The following is a 10,902-nucleotide window of genomic DNA, read 5'->3' as shown; positions in this document are numbered from 1 at the left end:
TTGTTTGGTGGGTATGAAAGGGTGAGGCAGGCGGCGGCAGTGCTCTTCGGTCAAAGAACAGAGGAGTGCGAGGGATTGACCGGTGGGAATGAGTTGAAGAGTAAAAAGTGGTGGGGAGCACCTTTGGCGTGTGGATATGTCGAGGTGCACTGTTAGATGAGAGACAGGGAAAGGGGGATACTTGGAGTGCCGGACTGTGAGGCTGTACGCGTACATCTTTTTTTCCTTTTCTTTTTCTTGCGCTTTGCGCGGGGAAAAGCCAAGTCCTGCCAGCATTCATTTCCGGTAATTGGCTTCAGCTGCGATGGATTGGGGACGTCTTTTCCGTCTCTCTCAGTTCCGCTGATGCAGCTCGCGTCGCAGCCAGTACAATCAGTTTTGTTGAAGATGGCTTGGGTACTCTCTTCCGGTGGCCGGATTTTGGGAGAAGGCATAGAATGCGCTATTGTGTTCGTAATGCTGCAAACATTTTCACGAACCGCCGGTCCCCATCGTCGGCTACGGGCCATACGCTCGGAGGAGTGGGGTGTCAACAAGACCGTTTTTTTTTTTTCTTCTTTTTTCGGCAGCCTAGTACGCGGGCGGCTTTTCGAACATGTGGTTTCGCTTTGAAGTCGAACTGGCTTCGGTCAGGTCTTTATCCCCCCCGTTTCGGAGTGCACGTGTGCATGGCACAAAGGCGGCAAAGCGCAAGAGCCGACGGGCCATTCGCGTTCTTACTGTCACGTTACTCAGCCGGCCGCGGAAACGGGCGATGGTTTTGCTGGCGCCACGGATAGCGGAGATATGTATTTCTGTCGTGATGTTGATTGGGGGACACCTGTTACTGGATTTCTCAGCTTGCGTCGTTGTGTTTTTGGAAGCGAAATGCTTCCTGAATAAAAGATTTTGGCGCGTTTCCTGAATATATCGCGTTTTTCTTGTTTTTCTTTCTAAAGTTGTGTGCTGCAGTGCGTTCCGGCTCTTCGCATTAATATCTTTACTACTGATGTATTGCGGATTTTTGTGGGGTTCTAAAGTGAACTGGAAATTTCGACTTGTGTAGGTGTGTTTGCACAGTTTCATTTGCAAGTTACAAGGGCATCTAAAAACGACAGGGAGTCTTCTGTTTCAAGGGTGAACTGTACTCGTTGGAATTTAGATGAGAGAATAATTGTGACTTATGACCTCTTGACGCTCGCATGACAGTCGCTGAGACGTATCTGTGAAAGATTTTTGACTGCGGCTGCAATGAATTAAGAGCTTGTTCCTCGATGTGTTTCATTGTTATATTTGCCATGGCGACAGACATGGGCACAGGGTTCCAAATAGTGAAACGTTTATGAGAAAGTTTGCATATTTAGCAAAATTAATGCATTGTGATAAGGCAGAAAAAGAAGATTCGCACCATATGTCTCTGGAAGGGCCCAAGTGCTTCAAATGCTTTTCTCCTTTTTTTCGTTTTGGAGCATCGATAGTTACCTTGGTTCGGTCCTGCCAATAAGAATTACGTTAGAGCTCGTCTGCACGTAAAAAGGGCGCTAATTGGTAACACCGTGATATAAAGGGCATTTTAGCGGTGACACGTGCCTATATACTTTAGAGCTTGCCGTTGAATGAGTGCCTTCATTTTCATTTTGTGTTTTGTCACGGCCGCTAGATGAAAAAGCTTCATCCAGAGGGCGCGGTTTTGTAGAGCCATCTATATGATAAAAAAAAAGAATGTGTCGGCAAGGAGAGCGTACATTATTGACTATTTAAAGGAAAACAAAGGTGCTCCGTGACGGACACAATTCGTGTTCACTATAATATCAAGGATTTAAGAAAAAGTAACGAGAATGCCACCGGCATCGCAACAGGAAATGTTTTCCATAGCGAGTAAGGCATTGAATGTACATGAAAGCGCTTGTTATTTCTATAAAATGGGTTTTATGACGTAGAATTTGAAAGAAGTTGTACATTCAAGACAAAACCAACATATATTTATTGCGCAATTTCGTCGTCGTGCCATTAGTGCTATTAAATCAAGCCATGTGACACCGACAATTTAATGGTATTTAGGCACTTGATATCTTAATCTCTAATTACATTAGAAGCGTCCCAGTGAACCAGGTATAATTTGCATGTGCGCAGGTAAGTGCATTAGATTTGCCCGTGTGAACCGGATAATAACGTTACAAACGGTAAACAACACTGCGAACTCTTGTTCTGGACAAACATGTATGTAGCACTGCGTACACAGCTGGATGAGCTGCTATACGTAATACTTTTTCATGTCACATGCACTGTGCACCGACGTCTGTGGTCAAGTCACGCGGCGCATTGTCATTGTACACAGCCCCTTTTAGACTTCCCCCGAGAATCAAACAATAAAAAAAACAATAGCTTGTTTCGAAGATTCCGAAATATCTCCTTGATCTATTGCAATAATCAGGGGGCAAAAAAGAAGAGGGGTCAACTGACGACCCGTGAAAGCATATTTTCTTTCGTCCAAAGCCGCTTCACTGGAAATGAACGCAGAGCCACAGAGCACGCGGTTTGCGCTCTTTCAGTTTAGGAGTAGATGGTGAATACAACGTATTTCTGGAGTAAATGAGAGAAAATCGACCTCAGACCACCTCTTGAATTGAAATAACGTCTGAAAGGCCCGTGAACGTGTACGCTGGATTCTCGGCGACAATGACCGTGAAGCAGTTACGGGGGGGGGGGGGGTCAGGTCGGCCTCAGGGGGGGGGGGGTTAGAACCCCCAAAGCCCCCCCCCCCCCCCGTCGGTGCGCCACTGGAACCCACGCTAGGGCCGTACTCCTGTGATATACGTGCACACTACAAGCTGCAGAGGAGTTTCTGCTCCGTTAAAAAGGTCGTTGTGCTTCGTGAAGGAAAAAAAAAAAAGGTCTCACAGAGATTTGAACTCGGATCGCTGGATTCAGAGTCCAGAGTGCTAACCGTTACACCATGAGACCACACCTTTCCGACGCCGGGAATCGAACCCGGGCCTCCTGGGTGAAAGCCAGGTATCCTAGCCACTAGACCACGCCGAAGATGGAAACGACAGCTGCAGAGGAGTTTCTGCTCCGTTAAAAAGCTCGTTGTGCTTCGTGAAGGAAAAAAAGAAGGTCTCACCGAGATTGCGGAGCGTCACGGCGTTCTGTCCTCTACGTGGGCGCGGCCAGCGGTTACAACGGCCCCCGTTAGGGTGTCCTGTTAGTAACTCCTCCGTATCTAATAAAGTTCGTTGTCTGTCTGTCTGTCTTACCGAGATTTGAACTCGGATCGCTGGATTCAGAGTCCAGAGTGCTAACCGTTACACCATGACCACACCTTTCCGACGCCGGGAATTTTTTTTTCTTTATTGCGAAGTTGCAATACAAAACCATGATACAAATGATAAAACAAACATTAACCAATCTTGGCCAATGCTTGACATTAAAAAGGTTTATGGCATATCAAACTATCTAGGAGACGATACCACTCTGGTTTATCCGTCATGTGTTTAAGGCTTTCACGTATATAACAATGCTCTCATTGAAGTACTCTCTCGGTGACAATATACAGATGTCTTCATGGCGCACTGCCATACCAGTCTTCCATGCTATGTAGATTCATCGCCATGAACATATCATACGGCACCCCATCGTCACAGATCGTTGGCAAAAAGCGTATGCCGTATGGTGTTACTGGTAAGTCCTTTTTCAAGGTGCGTTGTAGCACGTCCCACAGAAATAACGCGTCAGAGCAATCCAGAAATATATGTTCCATCGTCTCAGGCTTTCTGCATCTGAGACAATTGATTGTCCACGGCACAAAAATCCCTCTTTCTTTTAGCCAAGGTTTCACAGGCAATGTCGCACTGCGTAGCTGAAAGAAAAGGGTTTTCCAAGACGCACGTATTGGCATTCTCTTAACTCGTTTCAACACGTTTGAACTGTAGCTTTTATCGTACATGGATCGGTATACTGGCATCGGTAAAGTGACGTCAATGACGTCTTTGTACAGTTTTTTTCCTTGTAACACTACTAAGATAGTCCAATGAAAAACGCGCATGCAAAAACCGAAAAGACCATACCACTTCACACAGGAATCCTGTTATTCTCAAACCCTTTCTATAATCTGATGAGACAGCAAATTCTGGGAGAGCATCACTTAATCTTAGTTGAATAACTGTGCGCAGGAAGTTGTTTCTTTGATCCCGCAAGAAAAAATCGTGACGCTACCTGTTTCAAAAATAAATGTGCTAATCCGAGACCACCTGCCTTCAGTGGTAGAAATAAATTAGTACGGCTCATTCGCTCCCAAGTTGAACCCCATATATACATAGCGAAAACTCTGTGTAGCTTCTGGATACTCATTCTTGATATACATAAAAATTGCAGTACATACCATATTTTCGCGACCAGAAGATATTGCACACTGTCGCTCGTGCGATATAGACATGTTGCGGCCTCCGAATTTAGCCGTTTTCTCCTTCACCTCATCGATTTCCTGTGACCGATATTCTTTTGTGTCATCGTAATGTTTTAAAGGTACGCCAAGGTATTTCATCGGTGTCGTGGTCCATGTCATGCTTTCGAGAAGCATTGGAGTAGCTTCCCAGCTTCCATGCCATAAACCCAGCGATTTGCTCCAGTTTACAGTACTGCCGGTCATGCTATAAAACTTTGCAGTCACTTCAACCGCCTTGCTTACGCTTTGCTTATCTTTACAGAATATGACAACGTCATACGCGTACGCTAGTAATTTTATTTCGCTGGTATCTAGACTAAATCCTTTGATGTCATTATTATGCATCACACTTAAGCAAAACGGTTCTAGAATATTGCAAATAGTAGTGGAGAAAGAGCACATCCTTGTTTTACACCCGTCCTGATGTTAATGCTGTGAGTCAACATTTTGTTAACTACAATTTGCGTCGATGCGTTGCGGTAGCACATCTTTACCCCTTTCAATAATATGGAACCTACATTGGCGTGTTCCATGACAAGGAGAAGAATTTCATGCGCCACCTTATCGAAAGCCTTCTCCAAGTCTAGTTGTATCATCGCAACTTTTCCGAGAAGGCATCGCAGCACTCAAGGATCCTCCTTGCCACGTGAATATTTGTTGTTATAGACCTCCCCTTTATGCCACACGTTTGTTGGGGACCTACTAATTTTCTTACTACATTTTGCAGCCTACTTGCCATACCTTCGCATATATCTTGTAGCCTGTGTTGATCAAGCTAATTGGTCGATACTGTCGCACTGATAGTAGTTTTCAGGATCACTCGATTTTGGGAGTAACACTGTAAGGCTTCGTCGGAAAGATGGAGGTAGTACTTGCTTATCATACGCCTCCGTTATTACATCATGCAAGATACCGGATAGCTCTTCCTTAAACGTCTTATAGAAGCTTGCACCGAAACCATCTGGTCCTGGTGATTTACCATTGCTCATTTTTTCGATGGCTTTTTCTCTTTCCGCGACCGTTATAGGGGCCCCCAAGTTTTCTCTCTCGCTATCATCGAGTTTAGGCATTTTCTGAAGAAAAACTTCATCGAATCCTTCTGAAAAGGACATTTGCTGCCCCAGCATTCCCTCATAGTAGTTTTCAAAAGCGCGTAGAATTATTTCTTTATCCCAGGTTACGTCATTCTGGTACGTTATGACTTTATCTCATTTCTTGCAGCATAGCCCTTTTCGTCAGATATTGACCTCTTCGTTGGTTCTTCGCCGCACCAAAGCTTTTCTGCGCGTGCGCGGATAATAGCACCTTTATACTTTTCAACGTCCAATCGTTCCATTTCAGCCTTTTTCTTTGTACTTCCAACATTGAGCTTCCAGGAGCACTTCTCTCTTTGCTCAAGAGAAAATCTAGCTCAGCTTGTAGTTCTCTTTCTTTCCTTTTTTCTTTCTGTTTTAGTACACACGATCTTTCAATGGCGTCTAATTTGAGTTGCTCCTTAAATATTCCCACGCTTCGCAACAACTTGTTTGTGCCTTTCGTGATACGCCCTAATCCCATTCTTTACTTTGCTAACCAATACTTCATCCTCTAAAGTTTATCATTAAATTTCCACAGTGACCAATTAAACTTTGAGGGCTTCTTCGGACCTATCAAAACATGGACTGCACTATGGTCACTAAATGACACATTTGATACGCCATAGTCGCTACAGTGCGATATAATTGGGGTTGAAACATAAATTCTATCTAACCTCGCATGACTATCTCGCTGGTAGTGTGTGAACTTTGGAATTTTCGTATTTGCAAATACATAACCAACATCTGTAATTTCATGCTCTTCTATCATTCTGACAAGAGCTCTTACACTAGCATCATAATAAATCGGTGGTGCACGTACACGATCCTCCACATTACACACACAGTTGAAATCACCATCATTATAATACACCCTTCTACTCTCAATAGCCATCCAAACATATCAAAAAAGCTCGTCCGGTCGCTTATTCCATTCGGAGCGTACAAACAGATAACGCGCCACTTCATTGCACTAACAATAAATCGCACACAACCAGGCGTCCATTTTCATCCGTTATAACACTTTCAATTGTTGTACCCAACGTTTTTCTAATCAGGAGTGCACAGCCGCCGGCTCTTCCTTAGAGTTTCCTAAAATGACCTAGAGGGAACTCTGGCGCTGCGATCGTTCAGCCACCCTGGGAATGATGGGTAGTACACGGATTTGCCTAGTCTTCGTGCTTGTGGGCTTCGAACGCACTTGTGGCTTTGTTTATTGCTATGTTTTGGTTTTCTTTCGGATAAAAGAATGGATCGTTGTGAACTTCGTGACCAGATTTGAATCGGTGAGCCGAAAGTTAAAGTGGTGAATGGAACTGCTGACTTTTGCTGAACTTCGTTTTACGACAAAGCGGATGCAGGCGACGCGGAGCCAAACGGAGCCGAAAGAACGAAGTTTAGACAAATCCGTGTACTACCCATGATTCCCATGCTGGCTGAAGCGCGATGCATTGCAGCTCCCATAGACACTAGCGCCAGAGTTCCCTCTAGTAAGTATTGTAGGAAACTCTATGGGCTCTTCCGCATGCACGAGATACGCACACAAGATGGCGCGACGTGAAAAGATTTACCATTCTGTCCGTCCCTTCCTCACTTTCTATCTTTGTCTCTTGCAATGCATAATATCAAGATCTTTATCGTCATCAAGGCGTCGTAGCTGATATTGCTTCCTTCGTCCTGACAGTCCCCTTACATTGATAGTAGCTAATCGCAAGGGCTTGTCTATGCGAATCATTTTGTTGTGACGAAGAGGCGGACAAAGCTACTCACTAGCCCGTTACTTAGCACGTGATACGAAATACCTTTTACGGTCGAAAATGTAAAAGAATGAAAAAAGGGAAAAGAAAAGGAAAAAAAAAAGGAAAGAAAAAAGAAACCTTCTAAGTTAGTGCTGTGTCGGTCGGTTTCCGGCTCGCTGGCAAATTAGGGGCGGCCTCAAGGTCATCCGACGATATGGCGTCTTTGGCATCGGTTCCTTCGTGCTGTATCACCCACACTTCCTTGAGGTCTTCTTCAAGGGTTCGTTTTAACGGCGCTCCACTTGTGTCTCATCGGTAGTCATCTTCAATCCCTCTCCGAGCTCCTGTCTGTCTTTTCATCGGTGTCGACTTTGGCCATCTTCAGAGGCAACTTCGGGGTTTCTTTGTCCGCCGCATGCACCACCGTTTCCAGAGTTGTAGCTTGCGGCGCCATCATTGATCCACTGGCGGCTTCTTCAGAGTCTGCTTCAACCATTAAGTGTTCGCGGGTTACTTTATCACCTTTCGGAGGGCAAGCTATATTGACGTAGGTTCGCACGCATTCGCTTTCTTCATGACCAAAACGTTTAGACCACGCCGGAGCTGGAAACGACAGCTGCAGAGGAGTTTCTGCTCCGTTAAAAAGCTCGTTCTTCTTGGTGAAGGAAAAAAAAAGGTCCACCGAGATTTGAACTCGGATCGCTGGATTCAGAGTCCAGAGCGCTAAACCGTTACACCATGAGACCACACCTTTCCGACGCCGGGAATCGAACCCGGGCCTCCTGTGTGAAAGCCAGGTATCCTAGCCACTAGACCACGCCGGAGATGGGAAGGTACTGATGCAGACGAGTTTCTGCTTACTGAAAACAGTTGTGTACCGTGGAAAAAAAAAAGAAGAGGTCTCACCGAGATTTGAACTCGGATCGCTGGATTCAGAGTCCAGAGTGCTAACCGTTACACCATGAGACCACACCTTTCCGACGCCGGGAATCGACCCCGGCCTCCTGGGTGAAAGCCAGGTATCCTAGCCACTAGACCACACCGGTTTTTTTTTTTTCTTTATTTCCTGCTTTGGTCAAGACACACTTTACATAGGAATTCTTATCTTTGAATTCAACACTTCACAACATGTTCAAATATACATTTTAAAAGCGGGACTGACATCTTGTCCCGTGTAACTAATTTAATAATATTCACTGTGAGCAGCTTTTCTATCATGGGTAGCCAGTCAGGTGGCTCAGGAAGTTCGTATAACATCTCTAATGTAAACAAGTATTCATGAAGGTATACCTTGGCGGCTTTTGGTGCTTCATTTTCATGCCTGATATCCATCTGGTTTTCCAGACACTGTGCATGGTTACTAGCATTATCATATCACATGGCACATCTCCTGTTGTTCCCAAGGCAAAAAGCGTATTCCGAATGGCGTAAGTGGGAAATCTTTTTTTAAAGTTCTCTGGAGGATGTCCCACATGAACACAGAATCAAAGCAATCTAGAAAATGTGTTCGATTGTTTCCGGCTTATTGCATATCAAGCAATTTACACCCCATGGTAGATAGAATCCCTTATCTTTCAGCCATAGTTTAACGGGGAGCGTGCCAGTGTGTAGCAAAAAGAAAAAGGTTTTAGTTGACGCTCTTACAGGTATTCTGTTAATACGTTTAAACACATCTTTCTCAGATCCTAATACATACCTATTACGGTATACAGGCACTGGGCACATGATATTCACTAAATCCTTAACAGTTGTTTTTTGGTTACCGATGACAAATACACTAACGAAAGTGCTCTTGTAGGAACTGAAAGGCATAAACGACTTCTTTTAAAAAACCTCTCACCGCTACCTGCGTTGGAGAATACGATGATACCATGTACTGTGTAGCTTATCACGTAGTCTCACTTGCATCACCGCACGCAAGAATCCATCATTTTGATCCCTTAAGTAAAAGAATTTAGAATAACCTGCTTGAGGAATAAATGCGACAATCCCACTCCCCCTTTCTTAAGCTTGTGAAAAAGATTAATTCGGCCAGTTCGTTCCCAAGTAGACTTCCAAATAAACACTGCAAATATTCTGTGCAACCTTTGTACACATATTCGAGACATACATAATACCTGTAGCATGTAAAAAACTTTTGCTGCAAGAAACACGTTGCACACTGTTGCGCGCTTAAAGATCGAAAGGTCACATCCTCCCCACTTGGTTGCCTTTGCCCGAATGTTTTCAGTTTCATCAGTCCATTGTTCAGTGGTTTCTTGATAATATTTTAAAGGCACTCCGAGATACTTGGACGGCGTGGTGGTGAATGTGATCCCTTCAAAGTACTCTGGTTTGGAATTCCACTCACCATGCCAAAAACCCTACACTTTTGCCAGCTGATGGCGCTTCCAGTATAGGCGCAAATGTTCTTGCTTCTCTTATCGCCTCCTGTATGTTGTTCTTATTTTCACAAAATATCGCGATATCATCTGCGTACGCTAAAATTTTTACCTCATGTGTCAAGAACTGGTATCCTGTTATCTTTGTGTTGCTCTCAATTTTAAACAAAAGGGTTCTAAGTAAATGGCAAAAACAGAGCGGAACAAGGGCATCCTTGCCGCACACTAGATGTCACAGCTATGCTAGCGCTAAGTTTTTTGTTAATCACGAGTTTAGCATAGCAGTTCTGATATGCCATTCTCACACCCTCTCGTATTACTCCACCAACGTTAGTGTGATCCAATAGCGCAAATAATATTTCATGACTCACTTTGTCGAAGGCTTTCTGCAAGTCTAATTGTATCATCGCTATGTGGCCATTAGTGGCATCACAACATTCTAAAATGGTTCTCGCCGTGTGAATATTGTTAAAAATGGTTCGTCCTTTTATACCGCACGTCTGGTGCGCACCAACAATACTCGTAATTACTGATTGTAGTCTCTTTGCCAGAACTTTCATGTAACTTTATAGTCAACATTCGTAAGACTTATGGGCCTATAGTTTCCACACACTGCAACTTTTCTGCGTCTTCAGTTTTTGGTATGAGTATGACGTGACTCGCCCTAAAGGACAGAGGCAGTTGCTTAATTTCATATGCTTCAGTAATAACGTGATAAAGCTTACCGTAGTTTCACTTTTGAAAGTTTATAAAACCCTGCCCCTATGCCATCAGGTTCCCTGGCGACTTGCCTTTACTAAGGTCATCGATTGCTTGCCCAACTTCTTCTATCTTATGGGCGTTTCCAGCGCATCTCTACGTCACTCTTCCAATTTCGGCATAAGTGAACAAAATGCTTCTATGAATTCGTCTTTCACTTCCGTTTTACCGCCCAACAGTCTTCGGTACGTTTCAAGGAAAGCTTTTTCGTATAACTTGCTGCTCCGAAGAAAGCTTCACCATCCCTAGCGTATTTCTTTAATCTCTTTTTTTGTTGCATATCGTTTTTCTTCCGCAAGCACTCGTTTTGTGGGCACTTCGCCAATGTGAAACGTTCAGCACGTGGCCCTTATTACTGCCCCCTTTATAGCTCGTTCTTATCCGTAATGCATTCCATCTGTCTTTTAACTTCCTATATTTTCTTTGCTAAACAATGCGGAATAGTGCTATCTGCATCAGTAGATATTCAAGTGTGCTCTGCAGATCTTTTTCTTTTTGCTTTTTCCTTGAATCTTATGACACTTGAC

The 10,902-nt window shown here is 44.1% G+C and overlaps 4 non-coding genes across 4 annotated transcripts; all 4 read right to left on the bottom strand.

The window, feature by feature from the left end:
* Nucleotides 1–2,871: 2,871 nt before the first annotated feature.
* On the bottom strand, nucleotides 2,872–2,943 carry Trnaq-cug (transfer RNA glutamine (anticodon CUG)). The gene has a single exon. It is a non-coding gene; the product is annotated as a tRNA-Gln (tRNA).
* A 6-nt stretch (nucleotides 2,944–2,949) lies between these two features.
* Nucleotides 2,950–3,021, bottom strand: Trnae-uuc (transfer RNA glutamic acid (anticodon UUC)). Its single transcript has one exon. It is a non-coding gene; the product is annotated as a tRNA-Glu (tRNA).
* A 4,966-nt stretch (nucleotides 3,022–7,987) lies between these two features.
* On the bottom strand, nucleotides 7,988–8,059 carry Trnae-uuc (transfer RNA glutamic acid (anticodon UUC)). Its single transcript has one exon. It is a non-coding gene; the product is annotated as a tRNA-Glu (tRNA).
* Nucleotides 8,060–8,132: 73 nt separating this feature from the next.
* Trnaq-cug (transfer RNA glutamine (anticodon CUG)) lies at nucleotides 8,133–8,204 on the bottom strand. The gene has a single exon. It is a non-coding gene; the product is annotated as a tRNA-Gln (tRNA).
* Nucleotides 8,205–10,902: the final 2,698 nt, after the last annotated feature.

The sequence above is a fragment of the Rhipicephalus sanguineus genome, chromosome 7 (genome assembly GCF_013339695.2).
Source record: "Rhipicephalus sanguineus isolate Rsan-2018 chromosome 7, BIME_Rsan_1.4, whole genome shotgun sequence".
In the NCBI taxonomy this organism is placed as follows: Eukaryota; Metazoa; Arthropoda; class Arachnida; order Ixodida; family Ixodidae; genus Rhipicephalus; species Rhipicephalus sanguineus.
The sequence above is the reverse complement of the archived record's forward strand: the minus strand, read 5'-3'. Positions and strand labels throughout refer to the sequence as shown.